General features: G+C 37.5%; 1 pseudogene; it reads left to right on the top strand.

The window, feature by feature from the left end:
- Positions 1–1,960: 1,960 nt before the first annotated feature.
- On the top strand, positions 1,961–3,198 carry LOC130855651 (sorting nexin-5-like; annotated as a pseudogene).
- Positions 3,199–27,416: the final 24,218 nt, after the last annotated feature.

The raw sequence follows: 27,416 nt of genomic DNA, 5'->3' as shown, positions 1-27,416 counted from the left end.
ACATGCTGAAATCAGCCAACAGTAGTTTATTTATTTTGTTTTGGCTGCTGTTTTAAATATGTTTTCATCTGTAAATTATTTAATCCTCACAACACAGGAGGTAGCTGCTCTTTCCATTTTCTAGTTGAAAAAACTGAGGTGCAGAGAATCTACATTCTCTCTTGAGTGTTAACTGATCATCATTGCCATTAACTTCCAGATTCACCATGCTAATTGCTTGATTTTCAGGTATAACATCAAACTTTTGAATTATATCTCATTATAATCAATAGTTTAGCAGTTATGTTAAACATAAGGCATTTTTATGCTATAGTGATAAGATTGAATCTATCTAATGTACAGAAATTACAGAGTTTCAGGTTTGCTCAAATGTTTAATTTATAAAGGAAATGTAGTATGATAAAGGAGACCAAAAAATTTGCAGTAAATATAACACATTCTAGGTAATGAATGTCAAATATTTTTATTGCTAAACATTATCAAGTGAAGGTAACTAAATTATGACAGAATGTCAGAATCATCCCAATCTTTAATATTTATCTACTTAAACCCTGCATACAGGTTTGAATCTGTATAGAAACATATATTGTGTATGTATATACATATGTGTTCACTGAGAGCTGCAGCAAGTAATTTTCTGGAAACTTTTCAAGGAATTTGATAATTAGTATCAGTACTTCCCAAGGTTATCTCAGGGTTTTGTTGCCCAGTGTTAAGTTTTTGGAGCAGAGCCTGGTCTTCCCTTTCCAAGTGTTGACATTGTAGCCAAGAACTTCACTTTTCTTGGTTGTCACCCGTGATCTTTTATGCACATCTTAGTCCACACTACTAAAAAGAATCTTCTGTAGTCAAAACAGTGAATCCACTCTTAAGTAAGTTTAAGATTAGAAAAAAAAAAATGACATGGATGAGTTAGAAAATGATTTTAAAAAGTTATCAGTGAAAAAAAAGGCATATGACAAGTAGGAAAGCAGAAAATAAGAGGATTAAAAGGATTACTATGCAAAGATGAGTTCATAAAATGCTGAAGTAACAACCAGCAAAAAGTTGTTGTACAGAATGGTAAAGAATGACAAAATATATGCAGGGATCAGTAGCTTTACACTGAATTCACCTTGTCTGAATCCACAGCTATTAGCTCTTTTCCTATTAGCTAGTTAGCTATCAGTTAATTGCTATTTTTCTATTAGCTTTTAACTCTGTTGCTAATTTTTATTTGATTACTTTTATTTCATACAAAGCTATTTTGTTATAAACTCAGGCTTTATATGATTTTTATAAAATGCATGAATAACAATGTCTATTTCAATTGTGTTGATATGTTTGTAACAACCTAGGTTTACGATTCCAATCGTTAATTTATGGATTAAGTGATCAGATTATGTTAACATTTAGCTGGGTTTTCATCTTCTAGTTCTCTGATGTAGCAGCTCATTCAAGTTAAGTAAAATTAATGTCTCCAAGGCTACTCAGGAGCATACTTATCAGGACTTGTGAAATATTCTGGACATGGTTATGACCTCAATAAAGTTAATATAGAAATTTTTAAAAAATAAAACATATACACTCAGAATTTGAGACTGGACCAAAAAATAGACTACTTTCAAACATATACTTCTGTTTTAATTTTGTTCTGGAGAAAAAGCTTTTATAGAGATTCATTGATCATTCTTCAGATATCCAAAAACTTTTTTTTTTTTTTAACTGCTGAAATCACTGTTGAAATATTTTTCTTGGTGTCTCTTCGAGTGGATCCTAGTGGATGGTTTCCATAGCCAACACTATGTCATTGATGAAAGAAGATTTTCAAAGCAAACAGTTATTCCATATTTAACTGTCTAAAGTTACCTCAAGGTCGCAAGGCCTCCCACCGCCATTGGACTGGGAGGCTGATGGAGGCGGGGCCGCGGCCGCTGCTGAGAGGAGCCCTGGAGGCCCGCCCAGCCACTTCTCTCCTCGCACAGCTAGGCGGCCCCGCTCTAGGCCCGTGTCGCCATGGCCGCGGTTCCCGAGTTGCTGCAGCAGCAGGAGGAGGACCGCAGCAAGCTCAGGTCTGTATCAGTGGACCTGAACGTTGATCCCTCGTTTCAGATTGACATACTTGATGCACTCAGTGAGAGAGATAAAGTCAAATTTACAGTTCACACCAAGACCACGCTGCCCACGTTTCAGAGCCTGGAGTTTTCTGTTACAAGGCAACATGAAGACTTTGTGGCTACGTGACACTCTTATTGAAACTACAGACTATGCTGGGCTTATTATTCCACCCGCGCCTGCAAAGCCAGACTTCGATGGCCCTTGAGAGAAGATGCAGAAACTGGAAGAGGGCGAAGGATCTGTGACCAAAGAAGAATTTGCCAAGATGAAGCAAGAGCTGGAAGCTGAGTACCTCGCGGTCTTTAAGAAGACTGTGTCTTCCCACGAAGTCTTTCTTCAGCGGCTCTCCTCTCACCCTGTTCTCAGTAAAGATCGCAATTTTCATGTCTTCCTGGAATATGACCAAGATCTAAGTGTTAGGCGGAAAAATACCCAAGAGAGTTAAGGAGGTAGATGACTTTTTTGAGCAAGAAAAGAATTTCCTCATTAACTATTATAATAGGATCAAGGATTCCTGTGCAAAGGCTGACAGAATGACCAGAATTCATAAAAATGTAGCGGACGATTACATCCACACTCCAGCCTGCCTGCATAGCCTGGCTTTAGAAGAGCCTACGGTCATCAAAAAGTACCTATTGAAGGTGGCTGAGCTATTCGAAAAACTTAGGAAAGTAGAGGGTCGAGTCTCCGCAGATGAAGACTTAAAGCTTACAGAACTCCTCCAATACTACATGCTCAACATAGAGGCTGCTAAGGATCTCTTATACAGACGCACCAAAGCCCTCATTGACTGTGAGAATTGGATAAGGCCTGGTTAAAAAGCAAAGACGTCAAGCTGGCTGAGGCTCACCAGCAAGAATGCTGCCAGAAATTTGAACAGCTTTCTGAATCTTCAAAAGAAGAGCTAATCAATTTCAAACAAAAGAGAGTGGCAGCATTAAAGAAGAACCTGACTGTAATGTCTGAACTGGAAATAAAGCATGCCAGGAACAACGTCTGCCTCCTGCAGAGCTGCATCGACTTGTTCAAGAACAACTAAAGGAAGGTTGTGAATGTGAAGGAAGCCAGCATCACTTGCACTCAGATCATTACCATGGAAGGTTTATTACCTTTGACTTTAGTTTAAAATTATGTGAATAAATATTTTGATTTCTAAAGATCTTAACACAACCATGTTGTGTTAAAATATTTCTATTGCATGCTACTTGAACATAGCTAATCTTTTCTTTATGCATTTAATACCTCAGAGTGGATAGAATCTAAGTACTGGGTTCTCCTATTTAGTAATTAAGAAAGGGTGCAGGAACCACATGCCTCCTGCATCCTGTGTGAGCAGTGGCTCTGCACATGCTGTCCCACTGTTCCATGTGTCATGTCCCTAGGGTAGGTGCCAGTTGCAGTGACAGGTAACAGACATTCCATCCTTTCATTAGGTAATTTCCCCCTTTCTTACTCTCATGGTTCTTTAGTCACCTTGAGTCGTTTTTACTATAACAAGAGCAAGAAAAGTCTCATATCTTTATATACACCCTTTGCAATTCTGTTTTTGTAGTTGAGATATAAACATGTGAGGGGAGAGAGGCATCTTAAGGGTGTAAGAACAAGCAATAGGGCCTAGTTTAAAAGGCGGCCATGTCTACAGTAAGAAAGATGTGAACCTTCTCCCTAATGGGGGGGAGGGACACAGTATGTGTGTGTTTGGGCTTTTTTTTTTTTTTAATTTTATTTATTTATGTATTATTTTTTGGGGGGTACACCAAGTTCAATCAGCTGTTTTTATACACATATCCCTGTATTCCCTCCCTTCCTTGACTCCCTACCCCCTCGAGTCCCCCCCCACCCTCCCCGCCCCAGTGCTCCAAGGCATCTTCCATCCTCTAGTTGGGCTCCCTTTGTTATACAACTTCCCACTGACTATCTATCCTACAGTTGGTAGTATATATATGTCTGTGCTACTCTCTCGCCTCGTCTCAGCTTCCCCTTCACCCCCCACCCCCTCCCAAACCTCGAGTTCTCCAGTCCATTCTCTGTATCTGCTTCCCTGTTCTTGTCACTGAGATCATCAGTACCATTATTAGATTCCGTATATGTGAGTTAGCATACAATATTTGTCCTTCTCTTTCTGACTTATTTCACTCTGTATGACAGACTGTAGTTCTAACCACCTCATTACATATAGCTCCATCTCATCCCTTTTTATAGCTGAGTAATATTCCATTGTATATATATGCCACATCTTCTTTATCCATTTATTTGCTGATGGGCATTTAGGTTGCTTCCATGTCCTGGCTATTGTAAATAGTGCTGCAATAAACATCATGGTACAAGTTTCTTTTGGGATTATGGTTTTCTTTGGGTATATGCCCAGGAGTGGGATTACTGGATCATATGGTAGTTCTATTTGTAGTTTTTTAAGGAACCTCCAAATGGTTTTCCATAGTGGCTGTACCAACTTACATTCCCACCAAGAGTGCAGGAGAGTTCCCTTTTCTCCACACCCTCTCCAACATTTGTTGTTTCCAGATTTTGTGATGATGGCCATTCTGATCGGTGTGAGGTGATACCTCATTGTGGCTTTGACTTGCATTTCTCTGATGATGAGTCATGTTGAGCATCTTTTCATGTGTGTGTTGGCCATCTGGATGTCTTCTTTGGAGAAATGTCTATTTAGGTCTTCTGTCCATTTGTGGATTGGGTTATTTGCTTTTTTGGTATGAAGCTGCATGAGCTGCTTGTATATTTTGGAGGTTAATCCTTTGTCCGTTGTTTCATAGACAATTATTTTTTCCCATTCTGAGGGTTGCCTTTTAGTCTTGTTTATGGTTTCTTTCACTGTGCAAAAGCTTTTAAGTTTCATGAGATCCCATTTGTTTATCCTTGATTTTATGTCCATGATTCTAGGAGGTGGGTCAAAAAGGATCTTGCTTTGATGGATGTCATAGAGTGTTCTGCCTATGTTTTCCTTTAGGAGTTTGATAGTGTCTGGACTTACATGTAGGTCTTGAATCCATTTGGAGTTTATTTTTGTGTATGGTGTTAGGAAGTGTTCTAATTTCATTCTTTTACATGTTGCTGTCCAATTTTCCCAGCACCACTTATTGAAGAGGCTGTCTTTTTTCCATTGTATACTCGTGCCTCCTTTGTCAAAGATAAGGTGCCCATATGTGTTTGGGCTTACTTCTGAGTTCTCTATTCTATTCCATTGATCTTCCTTTCTATTTGTGTGCCAGTACCATACTGTCTTGATCACTATGGCCTTGTAGTATAGTTTGAAGTCAGGAAGCCCGATTCCACCAACTCCATGTTTCCTTCTCAAGATTGCTTTGGCTATTCGGGGTCTTTTGCGTTTCCATACAAATCGTAAGATTTCTTGCTCTAGTTCTGTGAAAAATGCCATTGGTAATTTGATCGGGATTGCATTGAATCTGTAAATTGCTTTGGGTAGTACAGACATTTTCACGATGTTGATTCTTCCAATCCAGGAGCGTGGTATGTCCCTCCTTCTGTTTGTGTCGCCTTTGATTTCTTTCATCAATGTCTTAAAGTTTTCTGTATACAGATCTTTTGCCTCCTTAGGCAGGTTTATTCCTAGGTATTTTATTCTTTTTGTTGCAATGGTGAATAGGAGAGTTTCCTTAATTTCTCTTTCTGCTCTTCCGTTGTTAGTGTATAGGAATGCAAGAGATTTCTGTGCATTAATTTTGTATCCTGCTACTTTACTAAACTTATCAATTAGTGCTAGCAGTTTTCTGGAAGAGTCTTTCAGGTTTTCTATATATAATATCATGTCATCTGCAAAGAGGGACAATTTGACTTCTTCTTTTCCAATTTGGATTCCTTTTCTTTCTTTTTCTTCTCTGATGGCTGTGGCTAAAACTTCCAAAACTATATTGAATAATAATGGTGAGAGTGGACACCCTTGTCTTGTTCCTGTTCTTAGAGGGAATTCTTCCAGTTTTTCCCCATTGAGAACGATGTTGGCTTTTGGTTTTTCATATATGGCTTTGATTATGTTGAGGTAATTTCCTTCTATGCCCATTTTCTGGAGAGCTATTATCATAAATGGATGTTGAACTTTGTCAAAAGCTTTTTCTGCATCTATTGAGATGATCGTATGGTTTTTATCCTTCAAGTTGTTGATATGATGTATCACATTGATTGATTTGCGTATATTGAAGAATCCTTGCATCCCAGGGATAAACCCCACTTGATCATGGTGTATGATTTTTTTAATGTGCTGTTGGAGTCTGTTAGCTAGTATTTTGTTGAGGATTTTTGCATCTATATTCATCAGTGATATTGGTCTGTAGTTTTCTTTTTTTGTGACATCTTTGCCTGGTTTTGGGATCAGGGTGATGGTAGCCTTATAGAATGTGTTTGGGAGTGTTCCACCTTCTGCAATATTTTGGAAGAGTTTGAGAAGGATAGGTGTTAGCTATTCTCGAAATGTTTGATAGAATTCGCCGGTGAACCCATCTGGTCCTGGGCTTTTGTGTGTTGGGAGATTTTTAATCACTGCCTCAATTTCCGTACTTGTGATTGGTCTGTTCATGGTTTCTATTTCTTCCTGGTTCAGTCTTGGAAGATTGTATTTTTCTAAGAATGTATCCATTTCTTCCAAGTTATCCAATTGATTGTCATATAGTTGCTTGTAGTAGTCTCTCATGATGTTTTGTATTTCTGAGGTGTCCATTGTGACTTCTCCTTTTTCATTTCTAATTCTGTTGATTTGCATCTTCTCCCTTTTTTTCTTGATGAGTCTGGCTAATGGTTTATCAATTTTGTTAATCTTCTCAAAGAACCAGCTTTTAGTTTTATCTATTTTTGCTATGGTTTCCTTCCTTTCTTTTTCATTTATTTCTGCTCTGATCTTTATGATTTCTTTCCTTCTGCTCACTTTGGGGTTTCTTTGTTCTTCTTTCTCTAGTTGTTTTAGGTGTAAGGTTAGGTTGTTTATTCAATAATTTTCTTGTTTCTTAAGTTAGGACTGTATTGATATAAATTTCCCTCTTTGAACTGCCTTTGCTGTGTCCCATAGGTTTTGGGTTGTTGTGTTTTCATTGTCATTTGTTTCTAGATATTTTTTGATTTCCTCTTTGATTTCTTTAGTGATTTCTTGATTGTTTAATAGTGAATTGTTTAGCCTCCATGTGTTTGTATATTTTGCAGTTTTTTTCCTGTAATTGATATCTAGTCTCATGGCGTTGTTGTCTGAGAAGATGCTTGATATGATTTCAATTTTCTTGAATTTGCTGAGGTTTGATTTTGTGCCCCAAGATGTGATCTATCCTGGAAAATGTTCCATGTGCACTTGAGAAGAAAGTGTAGTCTGTTGTTTTTGGATGGAATGTCCTATAAATATCAATTAAATGGAGATGGCCTAATGTGTCATTTAAAGCTTGTGTGTCTTTATTTATTTTCTGTTTGGATGATCTGTCCATTGATGTAAGTGGGGTGTTCAAGTCTCCCACTATTATTGTGTTACTGTCGATGTCCCCTTTTATAGCTGTTAGCATTTGCCTTATGTATTGAGGTGCTCCTATATTGGGGGCATAGATGTTTACCATTGTGATATGTTCTTCTTGAATGGATCCCTTGATCATTATGTAGTGTCCTTCCTTGTCTCTTTTAATAGTCTTTACTTTCAAGTCTAATTTGTCTGATAGGAGTATTGCGACTCCAGCTTTCTTTTAACTTAAATTTGAATGGGATATCTTTTCCATCCCTTTCCTTTCAGTCTATATGTATCCCTTGGTCTGAAGTGGGTTTCTTGTAGGCAGCATAGAGAAGGGTCTTGTTTTTGTATCCATTCAGCCAGTCTGTGTCTTTTGGTTGGAGCATTTAATCCATTTACATTTTAGGTGATTATTGACATGTGTGTTCCAATTACCATTTTCTTAATTGTTTTCGGTTTGTATTTGTAGGTGTTTTCCTTTTCTTGTGTTTCCTTCTTAGAGAAGTTCCTTTAGCACTTGTTGTAAGGCTGGTTTGGTGGTGCTGAATTCTCTTCACTTTTGCTTGTCTGGAAAGCTTTTGATTTCTCCCTCAAATCTGAATGAGATTCTTGCTGGGTAGAGTATTCTTGGCTGTAGGTTTCTCTCCTTCAGGACTTTCAGTATATCCTGCCATTCCCTTCTGGCCTGCAGAGTTTCTGTAGAAAGGTCAGCTGTTATCCTGATGGATTTTCCCTTATATGTTGTTTGTTGCTTTTCTCTTGCTGCTTTTAATATTTTTTCTTTGTGTTTAATTGTTGTTAGTTTGATTAATATGTGTCTTGGTGTATTTCTCCTTGGGTTTATTCTGTATGGGACTTTCTGTGCTTCTTGGACTTGGTGAATTATTTCCTTTCCCATGTTGGGGAAGTTTTCCACTAGAACCTCTTCAAATATTTTCTCAGACCCTTTCTTCTTTGCTTCTTCTTCTGGGATGCCTATAATTCGAATGTTGGTACGCTTACTGTTATCACTGAGGTCTCTGAGACTGTCTTCTATTCTTTTTATTCTTTTTTCTTTTTCCTGCTCTGTGGCGTTTATTTCCCCCATTCTATCTTCCAACTCACTTATTCGTTCTTCTGCCTCAGTCATTCTGCTGGTTATAGCATCTAGAGTATTTTTAATTTCAGTTATTTTGTTATCCATTGCTGTTTGCTTTTTCTGAGTTCTTATGAACTGTTTCTTGTACTTTCTCTATTTTGTTATCAGGATTTTGTATCATTTTTACTATCATTCCTCTGAATTCTTTTTCAGGCATTTTTCCTATTTCCTCCTCATTTATTTGGTCTTGTGGGTTTTTTTCCTGCTCCTTTGCCTGCATGGTGTTTCTTTGTTTCTTCATGGTTGTCCAAACTATTGGGGTTGCTTGTCCTGGCAATAGAGGTGTTTATAGAAGACTGTCCAAGCCTCAGACTAATGTCCAAGTATTGCATTAAACAAATATTAAGTCTAGGTAACACATACATGTATAAGACACACAATTACTGAATCCGTTAGGACATAAGGCTCTAGAAAGACCTGACAGAACCCCAGTGTGCTATCAGATATTCAAAGAGAAACCCAACAGAAATTGACAACTGAAACAGAACAAATCAGAGACAAAAGCAAAAGCAAACAAACAAACAAATAACACCTTATAAATACAAACATTGATCCAGGGAGATATTGTAAGCTAGCATCCAATATAGAAAAGAGCCAGATTACCGCTAAAGAGAATGGAGATTCTCAGAATGAAATTAGACAACTGTACTAAGAACTAAGATAAAGACAAAAATGTAATATTAAATACCAAGGCAGTGCGTCATCTGGAGAATAGAGCAAGGAGTCTGAGCATATCGATAGTGTTGCTTATAAGTATGTTAAGATAAAGTAAACTTAAAATGTCTGGAAGAAAGGGGAACAGAAGAGCATAGTATGGTTGGAAATATGGAAATAAAAAGAAAGGAGTAGAAATGTATAAAAGATAGGGATGAAAACAAAGTATGAGAGATATATTGTCTGTACTACCAAAAACTTAGCTAGATATAGAAGTATATAAAAAGGCAAAAAAAAGAAAGAATAAAAAATATCATTAAAAAATATGTTATAAAGCTTGTAGATCCCTTAGGGCTAAGATCGTATTTAATAAAGGAAAAAAAAAAAAAAGGGAGAGAGAGAGAAAAAGAAAAAAAAAATCCAGAACTGATCCCAGAATGGACCAGTTCAATAGGAATTGATACTAATATTTCTGTTTCCTTAGAGTCTTAGCGGTAAGTGTCCTTCTCCTCTCCTTGGGTTTTTTTTGCAATATTCTGTGACCAGCAGAGGTTCCTTTATTTTTCGTCTGTAAGCGTGGGTGTGTGGGGAGGGAGAGGATACAATAGTGGCTCCTTCCCCTGGGAGTGAGTGAGCAGTGGCGCACTGTTGTTTCAGTTGGGCTTGGAGGTGCCTGTTGCAGAGGACCAGTGGCTCAGGTGTAAACAGAAAGTCTAGAGTTGGGCCTCTCTTGGATTTTTGTTGTTGTTGTTGTTGTTGTTGTTGTTGTTGTTTTCCTTGGCAGCCTCCCTGCTGCCCGCGTTACAAGGGGTTTTAATCTAGCCCCGCCCAAGTGCCTGAGGGTGCTTGTTATCCCTGAGCACCTTAGGTGGCCCGCAGGGCGTCTCTCCACTGCCTGTTGCAGAGGCGCCAAAAGAGAGAGAGAGGCTATGCGCGTGGCTCCTACCCCCCGCCCGTGAGCCTGCAGCCTCCAGCCGCCATCATGGCCGGGCAGCTCTCAGGGGAAGGCACTCCTCTCCATGAACCTCTTCCCTCCTGTCCTCTGGGTCTGTCACCTTACTGGCAACAATGTTTCTCACCCTGAACCAGCTCTCCAGTTCTCATGCTCCTGATCCCAGACCCTCTGTTCTCAGTCCGGGAATGCTGAGCTGCGCTGCAGACCCTCCATATGTTTCTCACTCCCTCCCGTCTGTCACAGCTCCGCCCCTTACCCCTCTTTGAGCCGTCGTAGATGCCTCCCTACCGGTTATGTCAGTCTCCTTGTGGTCCTTTCTGGTGTCCGAGGCCATCTGCTGGTGTTCAGATGGTTCTCTGTGGGAATTATTGCATCCTTCGGTGCATTCCCAATGCATCTGTGGAGAGGGATGCATTCCACATCCCTCTACTTCGCTGCCATCTTTCTCCTCTGGGCTTTTTATAAAATGTACAATAAAATAATAATCCATACTCAAAAAAAATTACCTCAGAATAACGTCTTCTAGGAACAACTATTTTCGTTTAAAAAGCATAAAACACATGAGTTCTAATTTTGGAATAAGACATTCTTTAGCTGATTATTTCTCAATGCAAGTATGTGAGCAAACCATGATGTGGGATCAGTATATCAGTTATGAGAATGAGCACTTATTTTAAGTACTCTAAGAAAAGGAAAGGCTAAGGGCCTCTGCCACAAAACCTCCAGTATTATACCAAGTGACTAGAAAAAGAAATGTAAAGATGCAAAATTACTTTGTGATGACCACTGGGATTTGCCTGATATAAAGGGGAAAACTAAAAAAATATGAATTGTGATAATACTTTGAGGCTCAGGCTACCATTAGTGTCTGGGTACTTCCTACCTGAAGGGTAGAAGGTAAGAATCAAGTGTCATATGAACATTCAAGGAATCTGTTTATGTGGCTAAATAGTTTTTTATTTACAGCTAGTTAGTGACAAACCAGCATGGGATAAAAACACTTAGAAGAATCAGGTCTTGATTTTTGGAGGGTTTGCTATGAATCTGCTACACACCAGTTGCTCACTGGTCACCACTGCTAAGCCCAGGCAGGACAGATAAGAAGACAAAAACAAAACAAGACCAAAAAAACAAAACAAAACAAAACTCTTCCACTGGCAATTGTCATAAGTCAGTTTTCTTTGTTTGATTTGCATGGGTCATGGTACTAACCCTAAAACCTGGGTCACGCTTTTAAGAGTTATGCTACATTTCAATGGAAGCTATAATCCAAATTTGTATCTTATAAAAAGAATTTTATCACTGTACATTTGAAAATGAGAAATATTTCATATATCAGTTTTTTTAAACATTTAATTTTGGAATAATTTTATACTTGCAAAAAAAAGTTGGAAATTTAATACAGAAATTCCAGGATATGCTTCAACACATTTCCTTAATATTAACATCTTACATTTCATGGTACATTGTCAATACCAAGAAATTCACATTGGAATAATACGGTTAAGTAAACAACAGACTATTTAGATTTCACTAGTTTTTCCATTAATGACATTTTTATGTCATGGTATGTAATCCAGGATATCACGCTGTATTTAGATACATCAGTAATTTCAAGTTCCTTTTGACTTCTGTGAAGTTCTAGTCAAATTTTGCAATCTGAGTTTATGAGATACACTTTCTCCAGGCCAAGGTGAATTTTAATTCCATGGTACCTGACAATCTTGACAACTGAAAAGGTACATTTTACCCATGTTTGAACAAGCTGATGAGTGATGAAGTTGATTTTTCTATGCCATGGGTAAAAACATATTTCATCTGTTTTAAGATATGCATCTGTAGTTTTCTTATGGATTTATTATTTTTAAGCTGCTTTTATACAAGAATACACAGTAGTGCTTGAAATCAAAGAAGTTTTGATTTATATGAGGGTATTTTCCCTTTTCTGTAGATAGTTCCAAATTCTCTGGAAATAAATAATTTAGTGATCTTAAATAGTTTATCTTATCTAGGGAAAAAATATCTTCTCTGTTTCTAATTTGTAGCACAAACTTCTTCACTCCCCTATCATCTCGAGCTTGCTTTTTTTCAAATTCTCATTTGCTGTTACTGAAATCATTATTGAAGTATTCTCTGAAATATAAAGACACTAAAACATCCTAATTATCCTTGGCTCCTTCCTCCTGCTTTGGTTTTCACATAATGTCTGTAGTCAGATATTTGTAATTTCAACTCCAAGCTTTACCTATACTAAACCCTGACCTCCAGGAGGGTTTAAGTGTGGCTCTTCATTGCCTCAGCGGGGGTTTTTCTTAAATCTTTCCTAAATGAGCTCAACAAACTCATGCTCTAATTTCCTGACATTAAAATCATTAACTCAGTCTTCTTTCATAATTTAAAGAACTAAATTCCTTCATAAAGAAGAATAAAGCCATTTGGAGAGATAGTAAAATGGGCAGTGATATTTTACTGGCATAATCAATACAGATTCATCTGATGAGGTGACATTTGACCAAAGACCTAAAGGAAGGACATATGTGAAATTTACAGATTTCCTGAGGAAAGTGCATTCCAGACATCTGATTTAGCATTCCACAAAGATCGCGGAGGTCTACTGGGCATTTAAGGAAATCAAGGTGGCCAGTGTGTCTACAACAAGATGAGCAAAAAGAGCAGTAGGAAATGGAATCAGAGGAGACACGACTGGGAAGGGACAAGTCATAAAAATATTGAAGAGATGGTGAGAGTCTGTGGTTTTACTTTTGGTGAAATGGGAAATAATAATAAGGATTTCAACACAAGATGACACAGTATAAATTACAAAGTAAGACAATCACTGCAGCTGTTATGTGCATTGGAGGTTGGTGGAAGTGGAAGAGGCAATTATAAGAAATGCTCAGATTTTCTCTTCCAATCTGCAATGTCTTTGGTAGGGGAAAAAGAAAAAAAAAGCTTCCATGGTGAAGTCCTAAGGGCTATCTTTTTATGTGTGAAGTTGATCAGAGGAGAAAATGGCTAAAGAGATGCCTGTGTTTAGTTGGAATAACAAGCAGACTATGGTATCCACAGTCACAGGACTTGAGAGATGGTTCAAGGTAGCAGAGTAGGAGAATGTGAGCTCACTCCCCCCCTGCAAAAGTGCAGGAATTAAAACTAACTGCTGAACAATCATCAACAGAAAGACACTGGAACTCACCAAAAAAGACATCCCACTTCCAGAGACATAGGAGAAGCCACAATGAGATGGTAGGAGGGGCACAATCACAATGAAATCAAATCCCATAACTGCTGAGTGGGTGAATCACAAACTGGAGAACAGTTATACAACAGAAGTCCACCCACTGGAGTGAGGGTTCTGAGCCACACGTCAGGCTTCCCAACCTGGGGGTCTGGCAATGGGAGGAGGAATCCCCAGAGAATCAGACTTTGAAAGCCAGCAGGATTTGATTGCAGGACATCCACAAGACTGGGGAAATAGAGACTCCACTCTTGGAGGGCATACAATAAGTAATGTGCACACCAGGACCCAGGAGGAAGGAGCAGTGACCCCATAGGAGACTGAACCAGACCTACATGCTGGTATTGGAGGGTTGCCTGCAGAAGTGGGGGGCAGCTATGGCTCACTGCAGGGACAGGGACACTGGCAGCATAGGTTCTGGGAAGTGCTCATTGGCATGAGCCCTCCCAGAGTCCACCATTAGCCCTGCCAAAGAGCCTGTAGGCTCCCCTGCTGGGAAGCCTCAGGCCAAAAAACAAACAGAGTGGGAACACAGCACCACCCATTAGCAGACAAGCAGATTAAAGTTTAACTGAGCTCCACCCTCCCAACCCTATCCACCGTCAGTCCCTCCCATCAGGAAGCATGCACAAGCCTCCTAGATAGCTTCCTCCACCAGAGGGCAGACAGCAGTATCAAACAGTATCAGCAGTATTTTGTTCTGTGAAAGAGAAAACCAGAGCCACAGAAAGGCAGAGAAAATGAAAAGGCAGAGGACTTTGTAGCAGATGAAGGGACAAGAAAAAGCCCCATAAAAACAACTAAATGAAGTGGACATAGACACCATTCCAGAAAAATAATTCATAATAATGATGGTAAAGATGATCCAGGACTTTGAAAAAAGACTGAATGCAAAGATCAAAAAGAAGCAAGAAAAATTTAACAAAGACCTAGAAGAATTAAAGAACAAAGAAACAGATAAGCAATAAAATAACTGAAATAAAAAACACACTAGAAGGAACCAATAACAGATTAACTGAGGCAGAAGAACAGATAAATGACATGGAAGACAGAATGGTGAAAATCACTGATGCAGAAAAGAATAAAGAGAAAGAATGCAAAGAAGTGAAGACAGCCTAAGAAACCTCTGGGACAATGTTAAATGCACCAAGATTCACATTATAGGCATCCCAGAAGGAAAAGAGAGAGAGAAAGGACCCAAGAAAATATTGGAAGAGATTATAGTTGAAAATTACAGACCAATATCACTGATGAATTCAGATGCAAAAATCCTCAACAAAATACTAGCAATCACAATCCAAAAACACATTAGGAGGATCATAGACCATGATCAAGTGGGGTTTATCCCTGGAATGCAAGGATTCTTTAACATACACATATCAATCAAAGTGCTATACCATATTAACAAATTGGAGGTTAAAAACTACATGATCATCTCAATAAATGCAGGAAAATCTTTTGACAAAATTCAACACCCATTTATGATAAAAACTCTACAGAAGGTGGGCATAGAGGGAAACTACCTCAACATAATAAAGGTCATATATGACAAACCCACAAAAAACATCATTCTCAATGGTGAAAAACTGAAAGCTTTCCCTCTAAGATCAGGAATGAGACATGGATGTCCACTCTCACCACTACTATTCAACATAGTTTTGGAAGTCCTTGCTGCAGCAATAAGAGAAGAAAAAGAAATAAAAGGAATCCAAATTAGAAAAGAAGAAATAAAACTGTCACTGTTCGCAGATGACATGATACTATACATAGAAAATCCTAAATTTTTAGATGCCATCAGAAAACTACTTGAACTAATCAATGAATTTGGTAAAGTTGCAGGATATAAAATTAACACACAGAAATCTCTAACAATGAAAGATCAGAAAGAGAAATTAAAGAAACAACCCCATTCACCATTGAAAAAAAAAAAAAAAAAACCTAGGAATAAACCTAATTAATGAGGTAAGAGACTTGTACTCAGAAAAATATAAGACACTAATGAAAGAAATCAAAGATGACACAAACAGATGGAGAGATATACCATGTTCTTGGATTAGAAGAATCAACATTGTGAAAATGACTACACTACCCAAAGCGATCTACAGATTCAATGCAATCCCTATCAAATTATCAATTTTTTTTTTTTACAGAAGTAGAACAAAAAAGTCCTAAAATTTGTATGGAGACACAAAAGACCCCAAATATCTAAAGCACTCTTGAGGGAAAAAAATGTAGCTGGTGGAATCAGATTTCTTGACTTCAGAGTATACAACAAAGCTACAGTAATCAAGACAATATGGTAGTGGCACAAAAGTAGAAATATAAATCAATGGAAGCACATAAAAAGCCCCGAGATAAACTATGTTCAAGTAATCTATGACAAAGGAGGCAAGGATGTAATGGAGAAAAGGTAGCCTCTTCAATAAGTGGTGCTGGAAAAACTGGACAGCTACTTGTAAAAGCATGAAAATAGAACACTCCTTAACACCATACACAAAAATAAAGAGAAAATGGATTAAACACTTAAACGTAAGGCCAGACACTATAAAACTCCTAGAGGAAAACATAGGAAGAACACTCTTTGACCTAAATCACAGTAAGATCTTTTCTGACCCACCTCCTAGAGTAATGGAAATAAAAACAAAAAGAAACAAGTGGGACCTAATGAAACTTAAAAGCTTCTGCACAGCAAAAGAAACTATAAGCAAGATGAAAATACATCCCTCAGAATGGGAGAAAATATTTGCAAATGAATCAACAGACAAAGGATTAATCTCTAAAATATATACACAGTTCATGCAGCTCAATATCAAAAAAAAAAAAAAACAATCAAAAAATGGATGGAAGACCTAAATAGGCATTTCTCCAAAGAAGACATATGGATGGCAAAGAGGCACATGAAAAGCTGCTCAACATCACTAATTATTAGAGAAATGCAAATCAAAACTACAATGAGGTATCACCTCACAGTGGTTAGAATGGGCATCATCAGAAAAGCTACAAACAGTAAATACTGGAGAGGGTGTGGAGAAAAGGGAATCCTCTTGCCCTGTTGGTGGGAATGTAAATTGATACAGACACTATGGAGAACAGTATGGCATTACCATATGACCCAGCATTCCCACTACTGGTCATATACCCAGAGAAAACCATCATTCAAAAAGACACATGCACCCCAATGTTCATTGCAGCACTATTTACAATAGCCAGGACATGGAAGCAACCTAAATGTCTATCAACAGGGGAATGGATAAAGAAGATGTGGTACATATATACAATGGAATATTACTCAGCTGTAAAGAGGAATGAAATTTGGACATTTGTAGAGACATGGATGGACCTAGAGACTGTCATATCAAGCTAAGTGAGTCAGAAAGAGAAAAACAAATACCATATATTAATACATATATACAGAATATAGAAAAATAGTACAAATCAACCAGTTTTCAAGGCAGAAATAGAGACACAGATGTAGAGAACAAACATATGAACACCAAGTGGTGAAAGCAGGGATGCGGGGGGTTTGGTTGAGGTGTGATGAATTGGGAGATTGAGATTGCCATATATATATTACTAATAAAAAAAATTATCAAAAATTGTACACTTTAAATATATGCTGTTTACTGTATGTCAATTATATCTCAATAATAGTTCTTAAAGAAAAAAAAAAGTCATAGGACTTGAGGAAATCTCCAAAGAGAATGAAAAACAATACAAAGATTGAGCCATTTGGGGGGTAAGAATTCAGATGATGAAAGATAACCTTGCAGTACTCTGGTTCCTATGGTGACCTTGTGAACAGAGAGTGGGGTTGATTATATCATTGGTGCCTAATGCAAATGATAATTTTGTGCTTGTGAATAGTAGAGAGGTAGCAAGGATAAAGGAAGAAGACTGTCAGAAGCACACAGAGTTTGATGTATTCCCTTGTGTTTGCTGAAGGATATGTAGAGGTCAGAGGGTGGGCAGCCCCATGTGAACATGAAGGCTTTTGTAGATTTTCAGCTCAATCACTCAATAGCAATGTGAACACTGATGAAGCAGCTGGCTCAGACTCTACCCTCCCTTACCTGGCAATTCTTAGTTGACTTAGTAGGTCCTTTTCTTATTTTACTTTCACTGGTCCCAGTTGTTCCTAAGGATTCTGTTTTTTGTCTTATTCTGTATATTACCCTTATGATATTATATCTACTTCCATGGTCTCATTTGCCACCTCAGTGCTTAGAATACCCACTCTGTTACTCTGTTTTAGATGTTTCTACTAATCTTGACATCTATCAAGTGGTGACTCACAATACAGCTATGTAAATGAGTTTAAAATGATCTCCTTTCCTCAAATTATTAAATAAAAGATAGAAAACACACTTTGGACATGAATAAAATATTTGAACACCTACATATTATTAAAAGGGTATCCAAGAAGCCATTAATTATGTAAAAAAATGCCCAACTTCATTCATTCATTCATTCAGGAAAATGCAACTTAAAACCATATTTGATTAACTACTACAAATTGAACAGAATGGCTAGAAAGAAAAGATAAAAAAATTCCAAATGATGACAAGGATGTAGAGCAACTGGTATCCTCACATGTTTCTGGGAGGACTTTAGTTTTTCCTTGGTTTAAAAAAACAGACTCTAAGATCATAACCAAACAAAAATGGGAATGCGTAATTCATAATATAAAATGATGTCTACCAGGTGAATTTTTCCTTTGACTTATCTGTTTTTACACTTAGAGTTGAGTCTTATTTAGAAAATAAAAATCACTGTAATAGGCACCCATAGAAGCAAATAAAAATTTTAAATATACATGCACACCCTCAAAACCATTGTGGTTTATATAAATTCTGAAACTTTCAGAATAAGTCATGATGCATTGACTTTTTTTAATTTAGTATGAAGAGAAGGCTGTGAAGGATAGTTTCCCCTGACCACTTCCCCTCCAGTGGCGGATTTATTATCACTGACTTCAAGACAATCATTATAGAGTTTTACATAATGAGACCAAGACAAGGGCAACATTCCACAGTCCTATTATTATTATTATTACTATTATTTTGTTATTATGCCATTTAAGCAGTTAGAAAGGTAAATTAGAATAGCTAAAATGAGCACTCTGATTACAGGAAATTCTCAGAAATGGTAGAAAAGCTTCTGGACATTTTTCACATACACTATAAAGTGTTTATAATATCATATTAATAGGACATAATTTAGAGAGCTAGCAGAAATGTCACAGACTTATATGGCTGGTGGAGATTACTAAAGGTCATCTGGCCCATTTTTTCCTTCCTTTAGGAAAACTCATACCTAAATCTTCCCAGAGGACTCATTTCTAAAAACATCCTAAGATTCTATGACCTCAGTATAAATATACATGCATGCTTTCCCTCTGTGAGAAATGTCTTCTTTGTATCTACTCTACATCATCACACACCTATTTACATTTATTAAGACTTTGACATGAACTGGAATTAAATTAATCATGTTTATATTGAAGAATAATACTATGTTATGCTTCATATTTAAATCACATATAGATAGAAGTCTATCTGCAGTAAATCATTGCTACTTTTGGCGTTTGGATGGTGGTCAGGGGAACCACAGAACCTGTGAAAAAGGCTAGCTGGACATTCACCAATCCTCATTCCTCTCACTATGATTACAATTATCAGCCCCTTTTGCTCTCAGACCAGGACTATATAACTAGATATTTCACTATTATTAAAAGTAAAAATAAAGAAAGAACAACCTTCACAGTATCATTGCATTCAGTTTTTCTTAAAAGGGGAAACTGAGGCTCAGAGCATTTAGATATATAACTTTAATCACACATTTAATAAATTGCAAAGCAAGTAGCTGGGATTAGATTTTAGATTTTTCTAAAAATGCAGTATTTTCACCAGCATTCCGCAGCATGTTTATGTGTGTTATCAGCTCCATTTTAGAATAAGTTTAAAAACAAGTTTCAAAAACAGTATTGCAAAAACAACTCAACACAAAAGAGCATCAGCAAAAGAGAAATATGAAAGAATGGAATATATTGAGAGACACAAAAACCATGTAACAAATGAATTCTTTACAAAAAAATAGAAAAGCAAAACAGATTGGGCCCATCATCACCTGGCAACTTTTCAACATGAACAAAAGCCTTAATTTTTAAATACCTAAATAAGCAGAGGTTTTCAACAGCATCAAAAGTGAAGGGAATCTCAGCAGAAGAAAATCTAAGAATTGTCTTTGGAAGTAACCTATTTATATGCTGAATAAATCATAAACTTGTTCATGTAGAAAACAAATGAAAGCACAGTGGTTACGGTTTCCTTTTGCCATGAGGCGCCTGTGAAGTTAACCATAGTTTAACATGCCAAGTGTGAAATAAACATCAGGGTAACGTAATCTCATTATAGAAACATAATCTGAAAATGAATTTACAAAAAATGGAGGAAAAGAGCTTTTTACTAAATACCTGAGTGTATGAAATGCATTGGAAAATAATGATACCTGTAGACTGCCCAGGGCATGTTCAAAGGATAGTACACATATTCTGAGTAAGAGGACTCTGGCTTTCTAAAAATATGGTTTGCCCCAAAGGCAAGCTCTTGAGTAGCTTCTCTTTTTATTCTTTATTTTCTCCCTTGTTATTTTTATCAGGGTCATGGATTTTCATGCTATATCTTCACCAATAAACTTGGAAATGTATGCTTAAGCCTTGATATCTCCAAAGTCATACAGCCAACTGCCCTATCAACATAACCACTCAGAGGTCTAGTAGGCATCGCAAACTTATCGTATGAGAAACACGTTCCTGTTTTTCCTCCTCATCCACAACTTCATCTGAGAAAAAAGAACTTCCTTTCTCATTTCTTTGGGTAAAATTGTTTTGTGTCATTCCTGACACCTCTCTCATGCCGTATATTCAGTGTCAGAAATACCCATTGCCTCTGACTTCAGAATATCAAATATCGGTCCACTCTGACTACCTCTTAACCAGCTCTACTGCTAACATCCTGATTCAATCACTGTTATTTTCCCCCTTGGTTATTTCAGTAGTCTCTCAGACTGCTTTTATTATTTCTAAACTTGCCTGTATTTAATTTATTCTCAAAGAAGTAGCTATAATATCCTCCTAATAATTCACACCATGCCAGCATGCTCATGTGCTCAAAATCTTTCCCTGGTTTCCCTTTTCCATGCAGAATAATTGCAAGTCCTTTCCTCATCTTGGACCACAAAGCAGTCTCACCTCTCTCAATTTAATGCTTATTACTCCTCCTCTCATTCACTCCACCTTGGTCGGACAGACTTTTTGTCATTTGTTGATCATACAAGACACACTGCAGCTACTCAGCTTTGCCCTTGCTGCTCTTCCTGCTTTGAGTGTCCTTTTGTTAGATGTCTATATATGCAAGTTAGGCACTCCATAGGATCTGATGGTGTGCTCAGATGAGGATGGAGTCGGGTTTCTTTAAAGAGGAACTAATTACTGAGGTTTGGGTAAGGTACAGGGGAACAGGTTAGCAAAAGGAAAGAGATACTTTTTTAAAAAATTCTTTATTTTTATTTTTATTTTTTTAATTATTGGCTGCATTGGATCTTCATTGCTGTGCATGGGCTTTCTCTACTTGAGCGAGTGGGGGCTACTCATTGTTGGGGTGGGTGGTCTTCTTTTTGGTGGCTTCCCTTGTTGCAGAGAATGGGCTCTAAGCACATGGGCTTCAGTAGTTATGGCATGTGGGCTCAGTAGTTGTGGCTTGCAGGCTCTAGAGCACAGGTTCAGTAGTTATGGCACATGGGCTTAGTTGCTCCACCATATGTGGGATCATCCTGGACCAGGGATCAAACCTGTGTCCCCTGCATTGACAGGCAGTTTCTTTACTACTGCTCCACCAGGAAAGCCCAAGAAATACTTTATATTTCCTTTTTCTGCTAACAGATTAAGTTAGTTTGTCTATTATCTATTAAATCACTCTCCCAGCAAAACAAAAACAAAAACAGAAACAAAAACACAAAACAAAATGAAATTTAAAAATTAAAAGAAGTCAAATCAAATCAGGGACCACAGCAACTGACTTTCTCTTCTGTCTACTCTTTGTCTCCAGCATTTGGTATGATGTGAATCGTATAGAAAACACTCAGTAAACACAGAAGAATGAGAAAGCAGTAGTAGTCACAGCCATGGCTGTCATGGTTGCTGTCACAGCTACTGTATTATGTAAATGTAATACTTAAAATGTACCAGGCATTGTTGTCTCAAATGGTTTAGTTGTATTATTTTCTTATTCTTTATTACAGCTTATGAAATAGGTATGTTTATTTTCCTCAATTAGAGCTTAGGGAACGGAGGTTCAGAGAAGTAAAGTCACATAGCCAGTACCTGCTGAGGACAGATGGCAAATCAGGGAACCTGAGTGAAAGCCCATCCTCCATTCCTGGTGCAGGTACTGCTTGTTAGTTGACCCTAGTTGACTTTCTCTCCCTCTACAGTGTAAGAATCTTGCTTTCGCATCTAGAGTGTAAGGTAATGATCTTATTAATATACCAGGTCATGCAAACCCTTTATTTATTCCTCAGAGCTGCCATAACAAATTAACAAAGACATGGTAGATCACAACAACAGAAATATACTCTCTCATGATACAGTTCTGGAAGCAAGGGGCCAAAGTCAAGGTGTTGGCAGGGGCCATGCTCCCTCAAAGGCTTTAGAGAAGAAATCTGGTGGCTTGTGGCAAAACATGAGAAATCTCTGCCTTTGTCTTCAGATGGCCTTTCCCCCTGTGCCTCTGAGGGTCCTTTTCTATCCCCTCTAAAGATATTCTCATTGATTCTTATCTTTATTATATTGCAAAGACCCTATTTCAAAATAGCGTCACATTCTGAAGTTCTGGGTGGAGAGGAATTTTGGGGGAACAATATCCAACCCCTTAACTCCTCCTTTCTAGAGACTGAGGCTTTGACCTTTTAACTGGGTCTCTTTACCAGTCAGTGAGGGCTGAGCACCTTCAGAAGAAAGCATATCAGCTCTGAATAATTATACTCTCCCCTAAATTCCCATGCTACCTTCTACTAGGTATAGTCTTTTGTATTCTCTCTGGGATTAAGATTGACTGACAATCCTTTTCTGAGAAGCAAATCACCCTGTCATGGTCTCAAATGAGAATCCATATGAAATAATGTACATTTTTTACTTGACACTTCCATTTTATAACAACAAGGAGGTTCTGATATCTTAAAAAAACCCTTCAGCTATAAGGTCTGTAAAATGTTAGATGATTTTTTAAACCTACGGCTTATCTGTTACGAGAAAGAAAAAAAATTCAAAAGCCAAAAGCACAACTGACTCATAAATCCTGAAAGGAAGCAAACTCCAAAACTGGGTCATACTCTGAGGGCATGCTGATCCTTTGGTAAAGCAGACTTTTCAGAGAATATGAGAGACAAAAGCTAGGGCCATTGAGGGGTGGGTATGAGGCAGGAGACAGATGAGCCCCCAGGGCAAACGATCTGAGTTTGTTCCCTGTGGACAGATACTCTGAGACAGCAATAGCAGGACACTTGAGAGAGGAGGCTGGACTCTGCCCAGATAGAAGACAAGAGACCACACATTCCTCATTCTCGAAGTCAGCAGACCTCTCTCGACTACACATACACAGAAAGGCTCCTTGGAGGTCAAAAGGGGAGTGATGCCACGTGGCCAAACCTACCCATAGGCCTCTTTGGTGGAACCTACCTTGGCTAAGAGGTGCACATGAACATGTGGGAAAATCTTGAGATACACCAAATATGGACTTTGAACCAGGCAAATTAAAATGATTGGTCAAAGGAAACATGAAAGAAATGCCCCACATAAGTGATTCAAACCACCATGAGGGCACGACTGTCTCTCTGAGTATTTTTTTTCCTAATAAATTCTTCGCTTGTTTCACTACTTTCCGTCTTTGTGGGAATTCTTTTCTGTAAGGCTGTAGGGCCAGGGCCTTGTCACTTACCACTGGTCTAGTGGCTAGGATTCTGCATTGTCACCGCTTCAACCTGACCTCAATCACTGACTGGGAACTGAAAACCTGCTTCAAGCCGCTGTGGGCTGAGGCCACCTGAGATCAGGAAGAAAGTTTAGTGAACCCCACGGAAAAATTAACCCTCAAAATTCTACACCTTTCAGCTAAAGAATGAACTAACAATATCTATACCACAAAGGGTCATGGAGAAAAAAAAAAAATATGCCTGGAGAATTCATAATCATAATCTAGTCCTCACAGATACATCAGACTTTCAGATTAAAAGTAACCAATTTCAATATATTTCATGGGCATTTAATTTATGAGAAACTACCAAAGAATTTAAGAGCACTAAAATTACCAGTTAATATTAATGTATGTGCAAAATGTTTATTGCCGCAAAATAAACACTTAAAAATCAAAAGTGAATCAAGCTAAATGCTTTTCACTTGGCTTGCTAATTGGTTGAATAAATTTAATGCAAAATGGAATATTAAGAGGGTATTTGAGACTGTGCTGCAGAAAGAGAAGTGAGATTGAAGTTTTCACTTTCCAGACAGAAAAGTGGTACAGGATGATCCAAAGAAATAGAGTCTTGTGGTTCCCAAAGTTGAAGACTCTGGGTCAGGGTCTGCACAGTTCTATTAGACAGTTGGCAAAATTTCTGGAAAAATAAAATAAGTAGTTGATGTGTTCAAGTTAAATGGGGCAGTGAATAAACTCAAAACAAATGTCTCTGGCCGAGTGCACCCTCAAAGGAAAACAGAACTTGGCAAGTCAAAGGAATAGGGATAATGATAAGAAGTGGTCACCCACGTGGACTGGTGACTGAGAATAAGTCAGGTGTCCTCTGTTAACTAGGAGCCTCAGGAAGTGGCATGAACTTAATATAAGAGAGGGAGAGATTCCAAGAATAATATATGTGACTCTTGAAATAAGAAAGTACATAGTTATACATATACATGTATATATATATATATATACACACACATATATGTATACATACATATACACATGCATATGTACACATATACACATACATGTATATATACAATAAATTTATATGTTTCAAGGATTGTATTCTTTCATAAAGGAATAAGCATATAGGATATCTAATGTATACTTCAAGTTGCAGATTGAAATTTATGAACATTGTGTGACTAAATATATATACACAGTGGGCCTCCAGAGGAAGTGCAGCTTTGCCAGCGTCTGCCTAGGGATACTGATTTCAGACTTCCAGCCTTCAGAACCCCAAATTGACTTTCAACCTGTGAAGAATGGAAATAGCTACAAATGTCTGTCTTGAATTTCTGAAAAGATAATGGGAATCATCAAGAATTTGATTCTCTCATTGTGTCCCTTGTAATTCCCCCTTTATGTCAAAATAAAGCCAATTAAATATATATACATATTATATAACTGGAAATATATCTATAATATCTTGTTGGTGTAAGAAAAAGCTAGTCTCAGAAAAATGTATACAGTGTGATTACATTGATTTGGATTTCCTTCAAAACAAACTCAGAGACAAAGACTTAAGTGCAGGTAGATTATTTGGGAGGTGATCCTTGGAGACACAAATGGAGATGTAGGGAGAGTGAGAGAGAGAAGGAGAAAAATCCATAAACGGTGTGGCATATGGTCTATTAATGATTCTCTTATAGCTACGGAAAGGACAACTGGTCTCCATCCTGTTGGAGACCCTCTGAAATTGTCTGAAGTGTGTCTCACAAGATCCCACTGGAGGACAAGGGGGTAGAAGTGTTTATCCACAGACTCTCTTCCACTCCTTGCATGCAAACCCTATGCCCACACCTGACCAGTGACTGCCAACATGTCTTGGTTACTCAAACTTCTATGGCACTAGCACAAGCTTTTAGGCCCAAGACAAGAGAGACTCAAGTAGTTGATGTGAGAAGTTGTCCCAGTGAGGGAATAAGTGCTACAGCAGCTTCTCATGAATGCAGGCTTCCCATGGACTATAGGGACCACTGGCCATCAAAACAATGTATTGTGGTGACAGATGGAAGGATAAAAATGCCCACATGTTAACTGGGTTTAAAGCCATTTTCATGAGCATGAAGACTGATGTAGAAGGCTATCTTTAAATTTTTATCCTGTCATTTGGAGTTTAGAGAGTTTGATACATTTTCTTCATATATCTTTGCATTGTTTGACTTGTTGCCATAGGCACATGTTATTTTTGATATTAAATGTAATAGCCATCCACTTTTTGAAAATACTTTTACTACTTTGGTAGTCCATCCATTAGACAAACAACAAATTAATAAATATGTTTCTGATTTCTGGAATTTATTGAGTTTATCAGGACAAGAGGAGCTGTAATAAGGAACTTTAATGAGACACTTCCGCAGTTGATTCCGTTACAAAGATACAGATGGTGACCAGTAACCAAAATTTTATTTCCATGTTTGGAAGGTTTTCTGGTTACTTAATCTCCACTCATGTGTTCAATTGTTACAATAATATTGTTTAAAATATGCTAAGCTTTGTAACTGGAGCAAGTGGGGAAAAAGAAGCACTCCAGAGAGTAGGATTAAATAGTTTTCATCTATACTTAAAACCAGAAGCTGAGCTTTGCTGAGCACAAAACATTGTACATGAGTTGACAAAAATGTCTTTGACAAATGATGCCATGTTAATTAATATATGGTTGACTTATTGAATGATGAAATGATTCAATCAATCAATTTTACAGATGTGGAAATCTGGAAATAACTGTATTTCATGATGAACTCTGAAATGTATAAACCATTAATTCTTAACATAATGAAAATCTACACTTTTAGGACAGGGTAAATTTGCCTAAACTCAAAATCTCAGTGATCCCCCCACAAGGTTTTTGTCCTTTTTCACATCAAAGATAAATTAGGACCGGTACTGTGTCCTCCTTGACATAGTCCTCCAATCTGTGACTTAGGGATCTAGATTCCTTATATGGTGTTGCTTCACCATTTTGAAATCTTTTATTTCCAGTCAAGGGGAAAAGGAGAAAGACACCATGGAAGATAGCTCACTTCTTTTTTTTTTTTTTTTTTTTTTTTTTTTTAGGCCTGGAAGTGACTTTTATCACTTCAGCACAACCTTCATTAGCCAGGATCTTGCTATACAATTACAAACCAAGAACAAAAGGGGCTGATAATTGTAACCAAAGCAAGAGGAATCAGGATTGGCAAACACCTGGCTAGTCTTTGTCACAGCTACTGCAGTTCCCCGACCACCATCTCAACACCAAAAATCTGAAATGGTTTACTGCAGATAGAATTCTATCTATATGTAATGTAAATATGAAGCAGAACATAGCATTATTCTTCAACATAAACATATGATTAATTTAGTTCTGGCTCATGTCAAAGTTTTTTTTAACCATTACTTAAAATTGAAGTAGTTAATTTACTATGTTGTGTTAGTTCCAGGTGTATAGCAAAGTGATTCATATATGTATATATATAAAATCTATTTTATATATAATAGTGTGTATATATTAATCTTGGACTCCTAACTTATCTTCCCCCTAAAATCCCCTTTTAATAACCATAAGCTTATTTTCTGTATCTGTGAGTCTGTTTCCATTTTGTAAATAAGTTCATTTGTATCATTTTTTAGATTCCACATATAAGTGATATCATATGGTATTTGTCTTTTTCTGACTTATTTCACTTAATATGATAATCTCTAGGTTCATCCATGTTGATGCAGATCACATCATTTCATTTTCTTATATATACAATATTCCACTATATATATGTACCGCATCTTCTTTATCCATTCATCTGTTGATGGGCATTCAGGTTGCTTCCATGTCCTGGCTGCTATAAATAGTGCTCCAATGAACATTGGGGTGCATGTGTCTT

The sequence above is a fragment of the Hippopotamus amphibius genome, chromosome 6 (assembly GCF_030028045.1).
Source record: "Hippopotamus amphibius kiboko isolate mHipAmp2 chromosome 6, mHipAmp2.hap2, whole genome shotgun sequence".
Taxonomy (NCBI): Eukaryota; Metazoa; Chordata; class Mammalia; order Artiodactyla; family Hippopotamidae; genus Hippopotamus; species Hippopotamus amphibius.
This window is presented reverse-complemented; position numbering and strand designations above follow the sequence as displayed.